The sequence below is a fragment of the Pimephales promelas genome, chromosome 2 (genome assembly GCF_988280905.1).
Source record: "Pimephales promelas chromosome 2, fPimPro1.hap1.1, whole genome shotgun sequence".
NCBI lineage: Eukaryota > Metazoa > Chordata > Actinopteri > Cypriniformes > Leuciscidae > Pimephales > Pimephales promelas.
Window position 1 is genome coordinate 27995726 of NC_142770.1, and position 21305 is coordinate 28017030.

Below are 21305 nucleotides of genomic sequence, written 5' to 3' on the forward strand. Positions count from 1 at the left end.
TCTCCTCAATTCTTCAAATAGTCTCCAATATTTGACGGACGACTTAGTTCACAGCAGTTGTCCTGGAGGCAAAGTTGTTCGGAATGAGGAGTTCTATCATGTGGTATGAAAACATTGTGCACGTGTGAAACGTCACGTGATACACAGCCACCCATGTTGTGTTTTTTTCTGTTTACAGCGCCACCAAGTGGCCAGTCGCCGCATTCCTCTTCACGTGACCACGGGCTGAGCCCGTACACAGGTGTACCGAGTTGGGTGCAATTGTCTCATTCCGTTGGAGAGTTATAGCCGTTCAAGTAAAGCCCGCCTCGCCCACCCCCAACGTTTTGGCGTACCGTCGCCAACGTGGATGGAAATTCCAACTGTTTCCCGATCCCTGTTGGCAGTCAGACTCCAGAGAATCTTTCTGCACCGGTTTGGGTCAGATCGGGCAAAAAACCTAGGACTAGTGTGCAAAAGTAGGTTTTTCAGAAAATCCAAAATACCCGAAAATCTCGCCAGCGCGACCACCCAATCCGAGGCATGCATCTTGTTCGGCTCGAGCCAAGGATTCCGGTGATGTAAGACACTTGGGTCTGCGACCGACGGTCGAGGAGTTACGAGCCATTTCGTACTTTTGATCGCTGCAGCGCCACCTTGGGGCCGATCGGGGCGAGCCTTGGTGAGGTTGTAGTACCGGGCCGGTCCTACCATCCCTCAGAGTTTCAAGTCTCTACCACGGACGCTTTGGTCTGCCCGCTCACTTTTAAGGCGGAATGTTGATGATCCAAAATCCCAGGTTGCACTCCAGAGTGTCTTTGCTGTGCACTCTGTTGTGATCCATTTTCGGTGTCAACCAATCTGAGCTGAGCTTGTTTGCCGGCGACCTTAGACCCTCTCGCCGCGGCCCAGGTGGGCGTGGCCTTTGCCGGCTCCCCCGCCTCGGCGTCGCTGCGTCATCGCTTCTCGGCCTTTTGGCTAAGATCAAGTGTAGTATCTGTTCTTATCAGTTTAATATCTGATACGTGCCCTACCCGGGCACCACATATTAAATTGATTTTTGGTCCTGGGAGATGGAATAGGGGCTTGCTCCGTCCACTCCACGCATCGACCCGGTATTGCAGTACTTCTGGGAACGGTGCACCCTCCTAAAGTGTTCAATGAAAGAAATGTAGTGGTCTTGTGTGGCAGACGGTGATAATGGAGCTAGTGTGAGTGGGTGTTGTAGGTGATCATGTGCTATACTAGCCTGGGTAGAATTGTGGTGTAAAAACAAGACAAAAAGGAACCCCTGTTCCTCTGTCGGTTTAACATCTGATCCGTCCACTATTCGGGGACGGCGCATTATGTACATTTATGGCTCATGGAGCCGGATGCGGAGCGTGCAAAAAAAAAAAAAAAAAGCCCCTTTTTTGACTGGCAAACCGCTGGTGAGGATTGGGGAGAGGGACAGGGTGCTTCTGACTGAAGGCCTGGGAATTCATACTTACCTGGCAGGGGAGACACCATGATCAGGAAGGTGGTTCACCCAGGGCGAGGCTCGGCCATTGCACTCTGGGTTGTGCTGACCCCTGCGAATTCCCCAAATGTGGGAATCTCGACTGCATAATTTATGGTAGTGGGGGACTGCGTTCGCGCTCTCCCCTGGACAACACTGGTTAAAAGGGCAGATTGTTAAAGCTCCACTTGAGGTTCTTTTGTTTTGTTTTTTTTCTCCACTTCTTCAATATCCAGAGGCAGTCCAGAGAGTTGAACTGCGGCGGTTGCTCGAGAGATACGAAACAGTCTAGGACCGGTCTGTGTGAGGAGGGTTTTCTTTTTTCTCCTCAATTCTTCAAATAGTCTCCAATATTTGACGGACGACTTAGTTCACAGCAGTTGTCCTGGAGGCAAAGTTGTTCGGAATGAGGAGTTCTATCATGTGGTATGAAAACATTGTGCACGTGTGAAACGTCACGTGATACACAGCCACCCATGTTGTGTTTTTTTCTGTTTACAGCGCCACCAAGTGGCCAGTCGCCGCATTCCTCTTCACGTGACCACGGGCTGAGCCCGTACACAGGTGTACCGAGTTGGGTGCAATTGTCTCATTCCGTTGGAGAGTTATAGCCGTTCAAGTAAAGCCCGCCTCGCCCACCCCCAACGTTTTGGCGTACCGTCGCCAACGTGGATGGAAATTCCAACTGTTTCCCGATCCCTGTTGGCAGTCAGACTCCAGAGAATCTTTCTGCACCGGTTTGGGTCAGATCGGGCAAAAAACCTAGGACTAGTGTGCAAAAGTAGGTTTTTCAGAAAATCCAAAATACCCGAAAATCTCGCCAGCGCGACCACCCAATCCGAGGCATGCATCTTGTTCGGCTCGAGCCAAGGATTCCGGTGATGTAAGACACTTGGGTCTGCGACCGACGGTCGAGGAGTTACGAGCCATTTCGTACTTTTGATCGCTGCAGCGCCACCTTGGGGCCGATCGGGGCGAGCCTTGGTGAGGTTGTAGTACCGGGCCGGTCCTACCATCCCTCAGAGTTTCAAGTCTCTACCACGGACGCTTTGGTCTGCCCGCTCACTTTTAAGGCGGAATGTTGATGATCCAAAATCCCAGGTTGCACTCCAGAGTGTCTTTGCTGTGCACTCTGTTGTGATCCATTTTCGGTGTCAACCAATCTGAGCTGAGCTTGTTTGCCGGCGACCTTAGACCCTCTCGCCGCGGCCCAGGTGGGCGTGGCCTTTGCCGGCTCCCCCGCCTCGGCGTCGCTGCGTCATCGCTTCTCGGCCTTTTGGCTAAGATCAAGTGTAGTATCTGTTCTTATCAGTTTAATATCTGATACGTGCCCTACCCGGGCACCACATATTAAATTGATTTTTGGTCCTGGGAGATGGAATAGGGGCTTGCTCCGTCCACTCCACGCATCGACCCGGTATTGCAGTACTTCTGGGAACGGTGCACCCTCCTAAAGTGTTCAATGAAAGAAATGTAGTGGTCTTGTGTGGCAGACGGTGATAATGGAGCTAGTGTGAGTGGGTGTTGTAGGTGATCATGTGCTATACTAGCCTGGGTAGAATTGTGGTGTAAAAACAAGACAAAAAGGAACCCCTGTTCCTCTGTCGGTTTAACATCTGATCCGTCCACTATTCGGGGACGGCGCATTATGTACATTTATGGCTCATGGAGCCGGATGCGGAGCGTGCAAAAAAAAAAAAAAAAGCCCCTTTTTTGACTGGCAAACCGCTGGTGAGGATTGGGGAGAGGGACAGGGTGCTTCTGACTGAAGGCCTGGGAATTCATACTTACCTGGCAGGGGAGACACCATGATCAGGAAGGTGGTTCACCCAGGGCGAGGCTCGGCCATTGCACTCTGGGTTGTGCTGACCCCTGCGAATTCCCCAAATGTGGGAATCTCGACTGCATAATTTATGGTAGTGGGGGACTGCGTTCGCGCTCTCCCCTGGACAACACTGGTTAAAAGGGCAGATTGTTAAAGCTCCACTTGAGGTTCTTTTGTTTTTTTTTTTTCTCCACTTCTTCAATATCCAGAGGCAGTCCAGAGAGTTGAACTGCGGCGGTTGCTCGAGAGATACGAAACAGTCTAGGACCGGTCTGTGTGAGGAGGGTTTTCTTTTTTCTCCTCAATTCTTCAAATAGTCTCCAATATTTGACGGACGACTTAGTTCACAGCAGTTGTCCTGGAGGCAAAGTTGTTCGGAATGAGGAGTTCTATCATGTGGTATGAAAACATTGTGCACGTGTGAAACGTCACGTGATACACAGCCACCCATGTTGTGTTTTTTTCTGTTTACAGCGCCACCAAGTGGCCAGTCGCCGCATTCCTCTTCACGTGACCACGGGCTGAGCCCGTACACAGGTGTACCGAGTTGGGTGCAATTGTCTCATTCCGTTGGAGAGTTATAGCCGTTCAAGTAAAGCCCGCCTCGCCCACCCCCAACGTTTTGGCGTACCGTCGCCAACGTGGATGGAAATTCCAACTGTTTCCCGATCCCTGTTGGCAGTCAGACTCCAGAGAATCTTTCTGCACCGGTTTGGGTCAGATCGGGCAAAAAACCTAGGACTAGTGTGCTAAAGTAGGTTTTTCAGAAAATCCAAAATACCCGAAAATCTCGCCAGCGCGACCACCCAATCCGAGGCATGCATCTTGTTCGGCTCGAGCCAAGGATTCCGGTGATGTAAGACACTTGGGTCTGCGACCGACGGTCGAGGAGTTACGAGCCATTTCGTACTTTTGATCGCTGCAGCGCCACCTTGGGGCCGATCGGGGCGAGCCTTGGTGAGGTTGTAGTACCGGGCCGGTCCTACCATCCCTCAGAGTTTCAAGTCTCTACCACGGACGCTTTGGTCTGCCCGCTCACTTTTAAGGCGGAATGTTGATGATCCAAAATCCCAGGTTGCACTCCAGAGTGTCTTTGCTGTGCACTCTGTTGTGATCCATTTTCGGTGTCAACCAATCTGAGCTGAGCTTGTTTGCCGGCGACCTTAGACCCTCTCGCCGCGGCCCAGGTGGGCGTGGCCTTTGCCGGCTCCCCCGCCTCGGCGTCGCTGCGTCATCGCTTCTCGGCCTTTTGGCTAAGATCAAGTGTAGTATCTGTTCTTATCAGTTTAATATCTGATACGTGCCCTACCCGGGCACCACATATTAAATTGATTTTTGGTCCTGGGAGATGGAATAGGGGCTTGCTCCGTCCACTCCACGCATCGACCCGGTATTGCAGTACTTCTGGGAACGGTGCACCCTCCTAAAGTGTTCAATGAAAGAAATGTAGTGGTCTTGTGTGGCAGACGGTGATAATGGAGCTAGTGTGAGTGGGTGTTGTAGGTGATCATGTGCTATACTAGCCTGGGTAGAATTGTGGTGTAAAAACAAGACAAAAAGGAACCCCTGTTCCTCTGTCGGTTTAACATCTGATCCGTCCACTATTCGGGGACGGCGCATTATGTACATTTATGGCTCATGGAGCCGGATGCGGAGCGTGCAAAAAAAAAAAAAAAAGCCCCTTTTTTGACTGGCAAACCGCTGGTGAGGATTGGGGAGAGGGACAGGGTGCTTCTGACTGAAGGCCTGGGAATTCATACTTACCTGGCAGGGGAGACACCATGATCAGGAAGGTGGTTCACCCAGGGCGAGGCTCGGCCATTGCACTCTGGGTTGTGCTGACCCCTGCGAATTCCCCAAATGTGGGAATCTCGACTGCATAATTTATGGTAGTGGGGGACTGCGTTCGCGCTCTCCCCTGGACAACACTGGTTAAAAGGGCAGATTGTTAAAGCTCCACTTGAGGTTCTTTTGTTTTGTTTTTTTTCTCCACTTCTTCAATATCCAGAGGCAGTCCAGAGAGTTGAACTGCGGCGGTTGCTCGAGAGATACGAAACAGTCTAGGACCGGTCTGTGTGAGGAGGGTTTTCTTTTTTCTCCTCAATTCTTCAAATAGTCTCCAATATTTGACGGACGACTTAGTTCACAGCAGTTGTCCTGGAGGCAAAGTTGTTCGGAATGAGGAGTTCTATCATGTGGTATGAAAACATTGTGCACGTGTGAAACGTCACGTGATACACAGCCACCCATGTTGTGTTTTTTTCTGTTTACAGCGCCACCAAGTGGCCAGTCGCCGCATTCCTCTTCACGTGACCACGGGCTGAGCCCGTACACAGGTGTACCGAGTTGGGTGCAATTGTCTCATTCCGTTGGAGAGTTATAGCCGTTCAAGTAAAGCCCGCCTCGCCCACCCCCAACGTTTTGGCGTACCGTCGCCAACGTGGATGGAAATTCCAACTGTTTCCCGATCCCTGTTGGCAGTCAGACTCCAGAGAATCTTTCTGCACCGGTTTGGGTCAGATCGGGCAAAAAACCTAGGACTAGTGTGCAAAAGTAGGTTTTTCAGAAAATCCAAAATACCCGAAAATCTCGCGAGCGCGACCACCCAATCCGAGGCATGCATCTTGTTCGGCTCGAGCCAAGGATTCCGGTGATGTAAGACACTTGGGTCTGCGACCGACGGTCGAGGAGTTACGAGCCATTTCGTACTTTTGATCGCTGCAGCGCCACCTTGGGGCCGATCGGGGCGAGCCTTGGTGAGGTTGTAGTACCGGGCCGGTCCTACCATCCCTCAGAGTTTCAAGTCTCTACCACGGACGCTTTGGTCTGCCCGCTCACTTTTAAGGCGGAATGTTGATGATCCAAAATCCCAGGTTGCACTCCAGAGTGTCTTTGCTGTGCACTCTGTTGTGATCCATTTTCGGTGTCAACCAATCTGAGCTGAGCTTGTTTGCCGGCGACCTTAGACCCTCTCGCCGCGGCCCAGGTGGGCGTGGCCTTTGCCGGCTCCCCCGCCTCGGCGTCGCTGCGTCATCGCTTCTCGGCCTTTTGGCTAAGATCAAGTGTCTGGTCCCAAGGTAGAGACAGCGATCGCCTCTTGGAGGTTTTTCCGGCTCGGGTCCTTCCGTGACTTGAGCCTCAAACTTTTGAGAGGTACATTGATCCAGCTGCTTTTATTCCAGTTCGGTTTTAAGGTAAGACCTTTTTATCTATTTATTTATTTTTTTATTTATTGTTTTAAGTTTTAGGCTGTTGGTGCCTCCATCATGTCGGCTGCCCGTGCCGGCATGCGGAGGCACCACAGCGTGCGGTTTTTATTTAAAGAGGTGAATGGTAAGCTCCTGGGGTTGTCACGTCTTGACTTCTCCAGGAAGCTGATCCAGAAAACCCTCAATTTTAAACCTGATGACTTGAACTGCTTGGTAACTCTCCCCCTGAACAAAGGTTTTGATTTAAGTTTCAAAAGCGCTTCCCTGTTAACTGAATTCTGGCAAAGGTTTGATGCATGCAAAGCCCAGTTTTCAATGTTTACTGTGGAAAAACTTTCTGACAATTCACTTAAAACCGTGATTGTCAGGATGTTTAATGAAACTGTGAATGGAGAAGACATTTGTGTCTGGTTGGGTAGATTTTGCACTGTTCGGGGGCAACCAGTCAAAGTGTTAGATGAAGACGGCATCTGGAATTGCTCCTGGCGAATTCCCATTAAACAATGGGAAGACGCCGGGGGCTACCAGGGCCTGAAACACCTACCTTCAATGATTGTGTTGGGAGAGAACAGAGGCTACATTCACTATCAAGGAATGCCTAAATTGTGCAGAAAGTGTGGGAGAATGGGGCATTTAGCCGATGCATGCAATGAATTAACATGTGGGAAGTGTAGAGGAATTGGTCATACTTTTGAAGAATGTACCATTGGCAGAAGGTGTAATCTTTGTGGTGAAACTAACCATCTCTACAGAGATTGCCCTAAAAGTTTTGCCAACAAATTGAAAGGTAACAAAATGGCCGCCCCACATGTGGAACAAACAAAAGAGCAAAGGAAGGAGGAGGCGGTCCCTGAGGTTTTGGCGGGAAATTCTATTTCCCAGCCAGCCTCAGGGAGTGGGCAGGAGGAAGGAAGTGGGGCGGCCATAGGGGCGGAGCCAAGTTTTAACAGCAAACAGAGTGAGGAAGCCGTTCCCCAACAAGAGATAAGCGAAAACAAAATAGAGGAGGAGGATGTAACGGCTTCCTCGCTCTACACCGTATCGGAGGTTAGCGTGGTGGATAGTGGGGGTGAATCCGAGGGTTCACTTCCCAATGCTCAGGTGCAAAAAAGGTCTGCGAGATCTCCTCTGCTTCAAACAGAGGAGAAAAGGCTGCGGGCATCGCTCCGGCTAGATAGTACCTCCTTGGTAGATCTAGACCGTGTGTGGCCCGCAGATTCTCCCAATGAAGTCTCCTTTTTGCACGTTAAGCTAATAACATCGTCGCCGAAGGATCCACAAGAGGCCCTCTCTGTGGACTCCAAGGTGACGAGCATTTGCCCTCCTGATCCCAGTTTTTCTGGGGAAAAGGAGAAGCAAGTGATACATGACATAACATGATTTTAATGTAACTTTCTGCAGTCTTTTGGTTTTATTCTTCTATTAATGCTTGTATTTTTAACCATACTGCTCATGGCCCTCACTATCTCTACAATCAATGTGAGAAGTGTGAGGTCTACTCTGCGAGCACAGAGTGTGTTATCCTTTTTAAAAACTTTTAAGTCAGATGTGTTTTTATTGCAAGAATGTGGTTTGCCTTTTTTAACAAATTACAGGAAGTGGGAGGAGATTTGGACCCCAGGATTTTCCATTTGGAGTGGGTCCAATTTTAACAAAAATGACGGTGTTGCTATTTTAATCAAAAATCCCAACCTTTTGGTGAAGGGCAGCACTGTGGTGAGGGACGGGCGGGCAATTTTAGCAAATCTGACTTTTTTAGGTAAGGATCTTAATATTTTAAATATGTATGGTTTTACAGAAAAAAATAACAGGTATGAGCTTTTAGAAGACTCGCAACCCCACATGCTAGGCAGGGCTCCCCTAGTGGTAGCAGGGGATTTTAATTGTGTTTTATCAAAAAATGACAGAAAGAGGGTAGGAGATGATTTTAAGGTAGACAAGACATCGGTTTTATTACAAAATATAGTCAAAGATTTTAAGTTAGTCGACTGTTTTAAAACAATGCATCAAAGAGAGGAGGGCTTCACCTGGTTCAGTGGTGACGGTGCCAGAGCCTCTCGAATTGACTATGTTTTTACAAGGGACCTCCCGCCGACCGATGCTACATTGACCCCCCTCTTTTTTTCCGATCACATGATGCTGTCTTGCACTCTTTCACTTCCCACGGGTGTGACTGCAGGGGGAGGGCTGTGGAAGCTGAACTGTTCCCTGTTAGAAGACGAGGAAGTGGTAAAAGAGTATAGGGAGCAGTTCAGCCAATGGCAGACCCTCCAGGACTTTTATGACTCACGTGCACAGTGGTGGGAGATGGTGAAACATAGGACAGGACGGTTTTTTAAACAAATTGGGAGAGAAAAAAAGAATAAAGAAAAAAGACGCATGATGGGGTTGCAAAAAAGACTGCAGAGATATTTTAACCTTTTAAACAATGGATTGGATTTTACAAATGAAATAAAAGAAGTAAAGAAAGAAATGTCAGATCTGTCTGAAATAAAGAGCAAAGGTGTCATTTTAAGATGTAAAGAAAGGGAGTTAGAGGAAGGAGAGAAGTGTACCAGATATTTTTTTAAAAAGACAATAGCTCGGGGAGGGTCCATTAATGCTTTAAAAACTTTTAGAGGGGAGGAAGTAAACACAACTGACCGGATTTTAGGGGAAATTGAAAGTTTTTACAGTAATTTATATGACACTAAAGAGGTACACAATGGCACCTTAGAGGACGTTTTAGGGGTTTTAGATAAAAAAGTTAAGAGTCCAAATGTGCTTTTATCCCAGGATTTTAATCTTTTAGAGTTGACAAAAGCTGTAAAGGGTTTTAAGAAGGGGAAGTCACCGGGCATGGACGGACTCCCCTTTGAGTTTTACCTGACTTTCTGGGACATTTTAGCACACGACTTACTTACAGTTTTTAAAGAATTTGAGACTCTTGACAGACTTCCAGACAGCTTTAGAGTAGGGATAGTTACACTACTGTACAAAAAAGGAGACAAGACTGACTTAAGAAACTGGCGACCAATCACTCTTTTAAATTATGATTGTAAACTTTTTAGTAAAATTTTAGCTACACGCATGTCGACCGTTTTAGAGGACGTAATCCACCTGGATCAAGCTTGCGCTGTGCCCGGCAGGAAGATCACGGACAGCCTAATACTGATCAGAGACGCCATCTGTTATGCGAGAGACAGAAACATTCGGCTTGTAGTCCTAAATTTAGACTTCGAAAAAGCATTTGATCGAGTTTCGCACCAGTACCTCCTTCAGGTACTGCAAAAAATGGGCTTTTCTGAGAGGTTTCTAGCTTGGGTGGGACTGCTGTATGAGGACTTAGGCAGCAAAATTCTTGTAAATGGGCATCTTACCAAAGCTGTAAATATCCGCAGCGGTGTCCGTCAGGGGTGTCCCTTATCTCCCCTTCTGTACGTGGCTTGTATTGAGCCACTGGCACAAATCTTGAGAAGGGATAAATGGATTAAAGGACTAGACATCCCAGGAACTGGTGGACTGACGGCGACCTGTGTTTTATATATGGACGACGTGACCCTTTTAGCGACTGACCTTTTATCGGTACGAAGAGCAATGGACTTGACTGACTGGTACGGTCGGGCCTCGGGCGCCAAGCTTAACAGGAGTAAGTCCGAGGCCCTGCTCTTCGGGCCGTGGGGGAACGTTGACAAAGGCGGACTAGATTTGGATTTTAAAGATAATAATTTGAAAATTTTAGGTGTGAAATTTGACAGGGAGGGTGGAGGACAGGGTAACTGGACTGACATGTTAGGGAAAGTTAGGCAAAGACTGGGCTTTTGGGGACTAAGACAACTGACGTATGAAGGCAAGATTTTAATTTTTAAAGCTGTGATTTTACCACTGATTTTACTTGTCTGTTCTGTTTTTAGTCCCCCAAGACGATTCCTAGCCAAGTTGGAGAGGGCAGTATTTTATTTCCTGTGGGGGTCCAAGTGGGAAAGACTCAAGAGGGAGGTCGTCAAAAAGAAAAAAGAGAATGGCGGGAAAGGCCTCCCAGACCCCCACCTGTTTTTAGGCAGCCGCTTTGCCGCCCTCCACATCCAGTATGCACTGACCCCATCCAGAGAACACAAGACAGCAGCCATGACCCGATTCTGGATGGGGTCATACCTAAGAAGCTTGAAAATTTTACCCATTGATCTTAAAAGTCCAGTGTCTTTTAATTTGTCAAAAGAACATCTTTTTATTAAGACATTTTTAAAGAAATACCTTTTAGAAACAAATGATGCCACTATTTTAACTAACCACAAGTCTCTTGTCTCTCTTGTGCAGGATCGAGAATCGGTGAGTCCAGTTCCAGGCCTCACACTAGGTGAGGCCAAAGACGTTTGGAGGAACGCAGCCCACCCAGCTCTCCAGAACAGGCTCAAGGACTTGTCGTGGATGGTGGCTCATGAGATCCTCCCGGTCAGGGCGGTCATGCACTCCAGAGGCATGGCCAAAAACCCCACCTGCCCACGGTCCGGATGTGGTTCCCCGGAGACCGTCCAACATCTGCTCTGGGAGTGCGGTGCTGCGCGGGACCTGTGGGCCAAGACCAGCCCCCTGGTTTTCCCGTGCCTGCCGGCGGGTCGGGCCCAGGTGGGATACAGGCTCGCCATCCTGGGGGTGGGTCAGGGCTTGAAGGAGCTAACATCACAGCAATTTACCTCGCTCTGGCTCACCCTCAACCATATCAAGGATGCCATCTGGGCCACCAGAAACCTGCTGGTGGGGAAACGCGTTACGGTGCCCCTCCACGCGTGCGAGCAATTAGTTAGATCTGCGCTGCAGGAGGCGCCGGACGTCGTCATTCGGATGGGGGGGCTGGGGTCACACCAAAGAGGTCCCGGCCACCCCCGACCCTGGCCGCCCGTAGATGCACCCTCACCACACCGGCTACGGGAACAGCGGGCCAGCGGGCCGGAGGAGAGGGGATCTCCGCTGGGCGCTGGAAGCGAGGAGTCCGGGGCCTGTTCTGGAGACCTGGAGTGAATGGACATTCTTGATAGGGACTCACCCTCGATCCTGTACAAGAGATGTTTTATGTGGCATAATTTATTGTTTTATTGGTTTTTATCTGACATGTTTTATTGTTTTATTCCTATTATTTAAACCATTTACCTTTCTTTTAAAACATACATGGACTTTTTACACAACACACAAACACAAGAAACTTTTAACAGTAAATAATGTGTCCCTTTTAATATGTGTAAAAATGTGATCTAAAAGAAAAAATGTACATGCAAATGGAAATAATGGAATGACACTGTGACAATAAAACTTTTCGAAAGAAAAATCTGTTCTTATCAGTTTAATATCTGATACGTGCCCTACCCGGGCACCACATATTAAATTGATTTTTGGTCCTGGGAGATGGAATAGGGGCTTGCTCCGTCCACTCCACGCATCGACCCGGTATTGCAGTACTTCTGGGAACGGTGCACCCTCCTAAAGTGTTCAATGAAAGAAATGTAGTGGTCTTGTGTGGCAGACGGTGATAATGGAGCTAGTGTGAGTGGGTGTTGTAGGTGATCATGTGCTATACTAGCCTGGGTAGAATTGTGGTGTAAAAACAAGACAAAAAGGAACCCCTGTTCCTCTGTCGGTTTAACATCTGATCCGTCCACTATTCGGGGACGGCGCATTATGTACATTTATGGCTCATGGAGCCGGATGCGGAGCGTGCAAAAAAAAAAAAAAAAGCCCCTTTTTTGACTGGCAAACCGCTGGTGAGGATTGGGGAGAGGGACAGGGTGCTTCTGACTGAAGGCCTGGGAATTCATACTTACCTGGCAGGGGAGACACCATGATCAGGAAGGTGGTTCACCCAGGGCGAGGCTCGGCCATTGCACTCTGGGTTGTGCTGACCCCTGCGAATTCCCCAAATGTGGGAATCTCGACTGCATAATTTATGGTAGTGGGGGACTGCGTTCGCGCTCTCCCCTGGACAACACTGGTTAAAAGGGCAGATTGTTAAAGCTCCACTTGAGGTTCTTTTGTTTTGTTTTTTTTCTCCACTTCTTCAATATCCAGAGGCAGTCCAGAGAGTTGAACTGCGGCGGTTGCTCGAGAGATACGAAACAGTCTAGGACCGGTCTGTGTGAGGAGGGTTTTCTTTTTTCTCCTCAATTCTTCAAATAGTCTCCAATATTTGACGGACGACTTAGTTCACAGCAGTTGTCCTGGAGGCAAAGTTGTTCGGAATGAGGAGTTCTATCATGTGGTATGAAAACATTGTGCACGTGTGAAACGTCACGTGATACACAGCCACCCATGTTGTGTTTTTTTCTGTTTACAGCGCCACCAAGTGGCCAGTCGCCGCATTCCTCTTCACGTGACCACGGGCTGAGCCCGTACACAGGTGTACCGAGTTGGGTGCAATTGTCTCATTCCGTTGGAGAGTTATAGCCGTTCAAGTAAAGCCCGCCTCGCCCACCCCCAACGTTTTGGCGTACCGTCGCCAACGTGGATGGAAATTCCAACTGTTTCCCGATCCCTGTTGGCAGTCAGACTCCAGAGAATCTTTCTGCACCGGTTTGGGTCAGATCGGGCAAAAAACCTAGGACTAGTGTGCAAAAGTAGGTTTTTCAGAAAATCCAAAATACCCGAAAATCTCGCCAGCGCGACCACCCAATCCGAGGCATGCATCTTGTTCGGCTCGAGCCAAGGATTCCGGTGATGTAAGACACTTGGGTCTGCGACCGACGGTCGAGGAGTTACGAGCCATTTCGTACTTTTGATCGCTGCAGCGCCACCTTGGGGCCGATCGGGGCGAGCCTTGGTGAGGTTGTAGTACCGGGCCGGTCCTACCATCCCTCAGAGTTTCAAGTCTCTACCACGGACGCTTTGGTCTGCCCGCTCACTTTTAAGGCGGAATGTTGATGATCCAAAATCCCAGGTTGCACTCCAGAGTGTCTTTGCTGTGCACTCTGTTGTGATCCATTTTCGGTGTCAACCAATCTGAGCTGAGCTTGTTTGCCGGCGACCTTAGACCCTCTCGCCGCGGCCCAGGTGGGCGTGGCCTTTGCCGGCTCCCCCGCCTCGGCGTCGCTGCGTCATCGCTTCTCGGCCTTTTGGCTAAGATCAAGTGTCTGGTCCCAAGGTAGAGACAGCGATCGCCTCTTGGAGGTTTTTCCGGCTCGGGTCCTTCCGTGACTTGAGCCTCAAACTTTTGAGAGGTACATTGATCCAGCTGCTTTTATTCCAGTTCGGTTTTAAGGTAAGACCTTTTTATCTATTTATTTATTTTTTTATTTATTGTTTTAAGTTTTAGGCTGTTGGTGCCTCCACCATGTCGGCTGCCCGTGCCGGCATGCGGAGGCACCACAGCGTGCGGTTTTTATTTAAAGAGGTGAATGGTAAGCTCCTGGGGTTGTCACGTCTTGACTTCTCCAGGAAGCTGATCCAGAAAACCCTCAATTTTAAACCTGATGACTTGAACTGCTTGGTAACTCTCCCCCTGAACAAAGGTTTTGATTTAAGTTTCAAAAGCGCTTCCCTGTTAACTGAATTCTGGCAAAGGTTTGATGCATGCAAAGCCCAGTTTTCAATGTTTACTGTGGAAAAACTTTCTGACAATTCACTTAAAACCGTGATTGTCAGGATGTTTAATGAAACTGTGAATGGAGAAGACATTTGTGTCTGGTTGGGTAGATTTTGCACTGTTCGGGGGCAACCAGTCAAAGTGTTAGATGAAGACGGCATCTGGAATTGCTCCTGGCGAATTCCCATTAAACAATGGGAAGACGCCGGGGGCTACCAGGGCCTGAAACACCTACCTTCAATGATTGTGTTGGGAGAGAACAGAGGCTACATTCACTATCAAGGAATGCCTAAATTGTGCAGAAAGTGTGGGAGAATGGGGCATTTAGCCGATGCATGCAATGAATTAACATGTGGGAAGTGTAGAGGAATTGGTCATACTTTTGAAGAATGTACCATTGGCAGAAGGTGTAATCTTTGTGGTGAAACTAACCATCTCTACAGAGATTGCCCTAAAAGTTTTGCCAACAAATTGAAAGGTAACAAAATGGCCGCCCCACATGTGGAACAAACAAAAGAGCAAAGGAAGGAGGAGGCGGTCCCTGAGGTTTTGGCGGGAAATTCTATTTCCCAGCCAGCCTCAGGGAGTGGGCAGGAGGAAGGAAGTGGGGCGGCCATAGGGGCGGAGCCAAGTTTTAACAGCAAACAGAGTGAGGAAGCCGTTCCCCAACAAGAGATAAGCGAAAACAAAATAGAGGAGGAGGATGTAACGGCTTCCTCGCTCTACACCGTATCGGAGGTTAGCGTGGTGGATAGTGGGGGTGAATCCGAGGGTTCACTTCCCAATGCTCAGGTGCAAAAAAGGTCTGCGAGATCTCCTCTGCTTCAAACAGAGGAGAAAAGGCTGCGGGCATCGCTCCGGCTAGATAGTACCTCCTTGGTAGATCTAGACCGTGTGTGGCCCGCAGATTCTCCCAATGAAGTCTCCTTTTTGCACGTTAAGCTAATAACATCGTCGCCGAAGGATCCACAAGAGGCCCTCTCTGTGGACTCCAAGGTGACGAGCATTTGCCCTCCTGATCCCAGTTTTTCTGGGGAAAAGGAGAAGCAAGTGATACATGACATAACATGATTTTAATGTAACTTTCTGCAGTCTTTTGGTTTTATTCTTCTATTAATGCTTGTATTTTTAACCATACTGCTCATGGCCCTCACTATCTCTACAATCAATGTGAGAAGTGTGAGGTCTACTCTGCGAGCACAGAGTGTGTTATCCTTTTTAAAAACTTTTAAGTCAGATGTGTTTTTATTGCAAGAATGTGGTTTGCCTTTTTTAACAAATTACAGGAAGTGGGAGGAGATTTGGACCCCAGGATTTTCCATTTGGAGTGGGTCCAATTTTAACAAAAATGACGGTGTTGCTATTTTAATCAAAAATCCCAACCTTTTGGTGAAGGGCAGCACTGTGGTGAGGGACGGGCGGGCAATTTTAGCAAATCTGACTTTTTTAGGTAAGGATCTTAATATTTTAAATATGTATGGTTTTACAGAAAAAAATAACAGGTATGAGCTTTTAGAAGACTCGCAACCCCACATGCTAGGCAGGGCTCCCCTAGTGGTAGCAGGGGATTTTAATTGTGTTTTATCAAAAAATGACAGAAAGAGGGTAGGAGATGATTTTAAGGTAGACAAGACATCGGTTTTATTACAAAATATAGTCAAAGATTTTAAGTTAGTCGACTGTTTTAAAACAATGCATCAAAGAGAGGAGGGCTTCACCTGGTTCAGTGGTGACGGTGCCAGAGCCTCTCGAATTGACTATGTTTTTACAAGGGACCTCCCGCCGACCGATGCTACATTGACCCCCCTCTTTTTTTCCGATCACATGATGCTGTCTTGCACTCTTTCACTTCCCACGGGTGTGACTGCAGGGGGAGGGCTGTGGAAGCTGAACTGTTCCCTGTTAGAAGACGAGGAAGTGGTAAAAGAGTATAGGGAGCAGTTCAGCCAATGGCAGACCCTCCAGGACTTTTATGACTCACGTGCACAGTGGTGGGAGATGGTGAAACATAGGACAGGACGGTTTTTTAAACAAATTGGGAGAGAAAAAAAGAATAAAGAAAAAAGACGCATGATGGGGTTGCAAAAAAGACTGCAGAGATATTTTAACCTTTTAAACAATGGATTGGATTTTACAAATGAAATAAAAGAAGTAAAGAAAGAAATGTCAGATCTGTCTGAAATAAAGAGCAAAGGTGTCATTTTAAGATGTAAAGAAAGGGAGTTAGAGGAAGGAGAGAAGTGTACCAGATATTTTTTTAAAAAGACAATAGCTCGGGGAGGGTCCATTAATGCTTTAAAAACTTTTAGAGGGGAGGAAGTAAACACAACTGACCGGATTTTAGGGGAAATTGAAAGTTTTTACAGTAATTTATATGACACTAAAGAGGTACACAATGGCACCTTAGAGGACGTTTTAGGGGTTTTAGATAAAAAAGTTAAGAGTCCAAATGTGCTTTTATCCCAGGATTTTAATCTTTTAGAGTTGACAAAAGCTGTAAAGGGTTTTAAGAAGGGGAAGTCACCGGGCATGGACGGACTCCCCTTTGAGTTTTACCTGACTTTCTGGGACATTTTAGCACACGACTTACTTACAGTTTTTAAAGAATTTGAGACTCTTGACAGACTTCCAGACAGCTTTAGAGTAGGGATAGTTACACTACTGTACAAAAAAGGAGACAAGACTGACTTAAGAAACTGGCGACCAATCACTCTTTTAAATTATGATTGTAAACTTTTTAGTAAAATTTTAGCTACACGCATGTCGACCGTTTTAGAGGACGTAATCCACCTGGATCAAGCTTGCGCTGTGCCCGGCAGGAAGATCACGGACAGCCTAATACTGATCAGAGACGCCATCTGTTATGCGAGAGACAGAAACATTCGGCTTGTAGTCCTAAATTTAGACTTCGAAAAAGCATTTGATCGAGTTTCGCACCAGTACCTCCTTCAGGTACTGCAAAAAATGGGCTTTTCTGAGAGGTTTCTAGCTTGGGTGGGACTGCTGTATGAGGACTTAGGCAGCAAAATTCTTGTAAATGGGCATCTTACCAAAGCTGTAAATATCCGCAGCGGTGTCCGTCAGGGGTGTCCCTTATCTCCCCTTCTGTACGTGGCTTGTATTGAGCCACTGGCACAAATCTTGAGAAGGGATAAATGGATTAAAGGACTAGACATCCCAGGAACTGGTGGACTGACGGCGACCTGTGTTTTATATATGGACGACGTGACCCTTTTAGCGACTGACCTTTTATCGGTACGAAGAGCAATGGACTTGACTGACTGGTACGGTCGGGCCTCGGGCGCCAAGCTTAACAGGAGTAAGTCCGAGGCCCTGCTCTTCGGGCCGTGGGGGAACGTTGACAAAGGCGGACTAGATTTGGATTTTAAAGATAATAATTTGAAAATTTTAGGTGTGAAATTTGACAGGGAGGGTGGAGGACAGGGTAACTGGACTGACATGTTAGGGAAAGTTAGGCAAAGACTGGGCTTTTGGGGACTAAGACAACTGACGTATGAAGGCAAGATTTTAATTTTTAAAGCTGTGATTTTACCACTGATTTTACTTGTCTGTTCTGTTTTTAGTCCCCCAAGACGATTCCTAGCCAAGTTGGAGAGGGCGGTATTTTATTTCCTGTGGGGGTCCAAGTGGGAAAGACTCAAGAGGGAGGTCGTCAAAAAGAAAAAAGAGAATGGCGGGAAAGGCCTCCCAGACCCCCACCTGTTTTTAGGCAGCCGCTTTGCCGCCCTCCACATCCAGTATGCACTGACCCCATCCAGAGAACACAAGACAGCAGCCATGACCCGATTCTGGATGGGGTCATACCTAAGAAGCTTGAAAATTTTACCCATTGATCTTAAAAGTCCAGTGTCTTTTAATTTGTCAAAAGAACATCTTTTTATTAAGACATTTTTAAAGAAATACCTTTTAGAAACAAATGATGCCACTATTTTAACTAACCACAAGTCTCTTGTCTCTCTTGTGCAGGATCGAGAATCGGTGAGTCCAGTTCCAGGCCTCACACTAGGTGAGGCCAAAGACGTTTGGAGGAACGCAGCCCACCCAGCTCTCCAGAACAGGCTCAAGGACTTGTCGTGGATGGTGGCTCATGAGATCCTCCCGGTCAGGGCGGTCATGCACTCCAGAGGCATGGCCAAAAACCCCACCTGCCCACGGTCCGGATGTGGTTCCCCGGAGACCGTCCAACATCTGCTCTGGGAGTGCGGTGCTGCGCGGGACCTGTGGGCCAAGACCAGCCCCCTGGTTTTCCCGTGCCTGCCGGCGGGTCGGGCCCAGGTGGGATACAGGCTCGCCATCCTGGGGGTGGGTCAGGGCTTGAAGGAGCTAACATCACAGCAATTTACCTCGCTCTGGCTCACCCTCAACCATATCAAGGATGCCATCTGGGCCACCAGAAACCTGCTGGTGGGGAAACGCGTTACGGTGCCCCTCCACGCGTGCGAGCAATTAGTTAGATCTGCGCTGCAGGAGGCGCCGGACGTCGTCATTCGGATGGGGGGGCTGGGGTCACACCAAAGAGGTCCCGGCCACCCCCGACCCTGGCCGCCCGTAGATGCACCCTCACCACACCGGCTACGGGAACAGCGGGCCAGCGGGCCGGAGGAGAGGGGATCTCCGCTGGGCGCTGGAAGCGAGGAGTCCGGGGCCTGTTCTGGAGACCTGGAGTGAATGGACATTCTTGACAGGGACTCACCCTCGATCCTGTACAAGAGATGTTTTATGTGGCATAATTTATTGTTTTATTGGTTTTTATCTGACATGTTTTATTGTTTTATTCCTATTATTTAAACCATTTACCTTTCTTTTAAAACATACATGGACTTTTTACACAACACACAAACACAAGAAACTTTTAACAGTAAATAATGTGTCCCTTTTAATATGTGTAAAAATGTGATCTAAAAGAAAAAATGTACATGCAAATGGAAATAATGGAATGACACTGTGACAATAAAACTTTTCGAAAGAAAGAAAAAATCTGTTCTTATCAGTTTAATATCTGATACGTGCCCTACCCGGGCACCACATATTAAATTGATTTTTGGTCCTGGGAGATGGAATAGGGGCTTGCTCCGTCCACTCCACGCATCGACCCGGTATTGCAGTACTTCTGGGAACGGTGCACCCTCCTAAAGTGTTCAATGAAAGAAATGTAGTGGTCTTGTGTGGCAGACGGTGATAATGGAGCTAGTGTGAGTGGGTGTTGTAGGTGATCATGTGCTATACTAGCCTGGGTAGAATTGTGGTGTAAAAACAAGACAAAAAGGAACCCCTGTTCCTCTGTCGGTTTAACATCTGATCCGTCCACTATTCGGGGACGGCGCATTATGTACATTTATGGCTCATGGAGCCGGATGCGGAGCGTGCAAAAAAAAAAAAAAAAGCCCCTTTTTTGACTGGCAAACCGCTGGTGAGGATTGGGGAGAGGGACAGGGTGCTTCTGACTGAAGGCCTGGGAATTCATACTTACCTGGCAGGGGAGACACCATGATCAGGAAGGTGGTTCACCCAGGGCGAGGCTCGGCCATTGCACTCTGGGTTGTGCTGACCCCTGCGAATTCCCCAAATGTGGGAATCTCGACTGCATAATTTATGGTAGTGGGGGACTGCGTTCGCGCTCTCCCCTGGACAACACTGGTTAAAAGGGCAGATTGTTAAAGCTCCACTTGAGGTTCTTTTGTTTTGTTTTTTTTCTCCACTTCTTCAATATCCAGAGGCAGTCCAGAGAGTTGAACTGCGGCGGTTGCTCGAGAGATACGAAACAGTCTAGGACCGGTCTGTGTGAGGAGGGTTTTCTTTTTTCTCCTCAATTCTTCAAATAGTCTCCAATATTTGACGGACGACTTAGTTCACAGCAGTTGTCCTGGAGGCAAAGTTGTTCGGAATGAGGAGTTCTATCATGTGGTATGAAAACATTGTGCACGTGTGAAACGTCACGTGATACACAGCCACCCATGTTGTGTTTTTTTCTGTTTACAGCGCCACCAAGTGGCCAGTCGCCGCATTCCTCTTCACGTGACCACGGGCTGAGCCCGTACACAGGTGTACCGAGTTGGGTGCAATTGTCTCATTCCGTTGGAGAGTTATAGCCGTTCAAGTAAAGCCCGCCTCGCCCACCCCCAACGTTTTGGCGTACCGTCGCCAACGTGGATGGAAATTCCAACTGTTTCCCGATCCCTGTTGGCAGTCAGACTCCAGAGAATCTTTCTGCACCGGTTTGGGTCAGATCGGGCAAAAAACCTAGGACTAGTGTGCAAAAGTAGGTTTTTCAGAAAATCCAAAATACCCGAAAATCTCGCCAGCGCGACCACCCAATCCGAGGCATGCATCTTGTTCGGCTCGAGCCAAGGATTCCGGTGATGTAAGACACTTGGGTCTGCGACCGACGGTCGAGGAGTTACGAGCCATTTCGTACTTTTGATCGCTGCAGCGCCACCTTGGGGCCGATCGGGGCGAGCCTTGGTGAGGTTGTAGTACCGGGCCGGTCCTACCATCCCTCAGAGTTTCAAGTCTCTACCACGGACGCTTTGGTCTGCCCGCTCACTTTTAAGGCGGAATGTTGATGATCCAAAATCCCAGGTTGCACTCCAGAGTGTCTTTGCTGTGCACTCTGTTGTGATCCATTTTCGGTGTCAACCAATCTGAGCTGAGCTTGTTTGCCGGCGACCTTAGACCCTCTCGCCGCGGCCCAGGTGGGCGTGGCCTTTGCCGGCTCCCCCGCCTCGGCGTCGCTGCGTCATCGCTTCTCGGCCTTTTGGCTAAGATCAAGTGTCTGGTCCCAAGGTAGAGACAGCGATCGCCTCTTGGAGGTTTTTCCGGCTCGGGTCCTTCCGTGACTTGAGCCTCAAACTTTTGAGAGGTACATTGATCCAGCTGCTTTTATTCCGGTTCGGTTTTAAGGTAAGACCTTTTTATCTATTTATTTATTTATTTATTTATTTATTGTTTTAAGTTTTAGGCTGTTGGTGCCTCCACCATGTCGGCTGCCCGTGCCGGCATGCGGAGGCACCACAGCGTGCGGTTTTTATTTAAAGAGGTGAATGGTAAGCTCCTGGGGTTGTCACGTCTTGACTTCTCCAGGAAGCTGATCCAGAAAACCCTCAATTTTAAACCTGATGACTTGAACTGCTTGGTAACTCTCCCCCTGAACAAAGGTTTTGATTTAAGTTTCAAAAGCGCTTCCCTGTTAACTGAATTCTGGCAAAGGTTTGATGCATGCAAAGC

The 21305-nt window shown here is 48.2% G+C and overlaps 8 non-coding genes and 2 pseudogenes across 8 annotated transcripts; all 10 read left to right on the forward strand.

Moving 5' to 3' along the window:
• The first annotated feature begins 937 nt into the window (after positions 1–937).
• LOC148996263 (U2 spliceosomal RNA) lies at positions 938–1128 on the forward strand. Its single transcript, XR_016148356.1, has one exon. It is a non-coding gene; the product is annotated as a U2 spliceosomal RNA (small nuclear RNA).
• A 333-nt stretch (positions 1129–1461) lies between these two features.
• Positions 1462–1626, forward strand: LOC148996264 (U1 spliceosomal RNA). The gene has a single exon (XR_016149708.1). It is a non-coding gene; the product is annotated as a U1 spliceosomal RNA (small nuclear RNA).
• A 1111-nt stretch (positions 1627–2737) lies between these two features.
• On the forward strand, positions 2738–2928 carry LOC148996265 (U2 spliceosomal RNA). Its single transcript, XR_016148357.1, has one exon. It is a non-coding gene; the product is annotated as a U2 spliceosomal RNA (small nuclear RNA).
• A 332-nt stretch (positions 2929–3260) lies between these two features.
• LOC148996266 (U1 spliceosomal RNA) lies at positions 3261–3425 on the forward strand. The gene has a single exon (XR_016149726.1). It is a non-coding gene; the product is annotated as a U1 spliceosomal RNA (small nuclear RNA).
• Positions 3426–4535: 1110 nt separating this feature from the next.
• On the forward strand, positions 4536–4726 carry LOC148996267 (U2 spliceosomal RNA). Its single transcript, XR_016148358.1, has one exon. It is a non-coding gene; the product is annotated as a U2 spliceosomal RNA (small nuclear RNA).
• A 332-nt stretch (positions 4727–5058) lies between these two features.
• Positions 5059–5223, forward strand: LOC148996268 (U1 spliceosomal RNA). The gene has a single exon (XR_016149757.1). It is a non-coding gene; the product is annotated as a U1 spliceosomal RNA (small nuclear RNA).
• Positions 5224–11793: 6570 nt separating this feature from the next.
• On the forward strand, positions 11794–11966 carry LOC148996269 (U2 spliceosomal RNA; annotated as a pseudogene).
• A 332-nt stretch (positions 11967–12298) lies between these two features.
• Positions 12299–12463, forward strand: LOC148996270 (U1 spliceosomal RNA). The gene has a single exon (XR_016149782.1). It is a non-coding gene; the product is annotated as a U1 spliceosomal RNA (small nuclear RNA).
• A 6570-nt stretch (positions 12464–19033) lies between these two features.
• On the forward strand, positions 19034–19211 carry LOC148996271 (U2 spliceosomal RNA; annotated as a pseudogene).
• Positions 19212–19543: 332 nt separating this feature from the next.
• LOC148996272 (U1 spliceosomal RNA) lies at positions 19544–19708 on the forward strand. Its single transcript, XR_016149795.1, has one exon. It is a non-coding gene; the product is annotated as a U1 spliceosomal RNA (small nuclear RNA).
• Positions 19709–21305: the final 1597 nt, after the last annotated feature.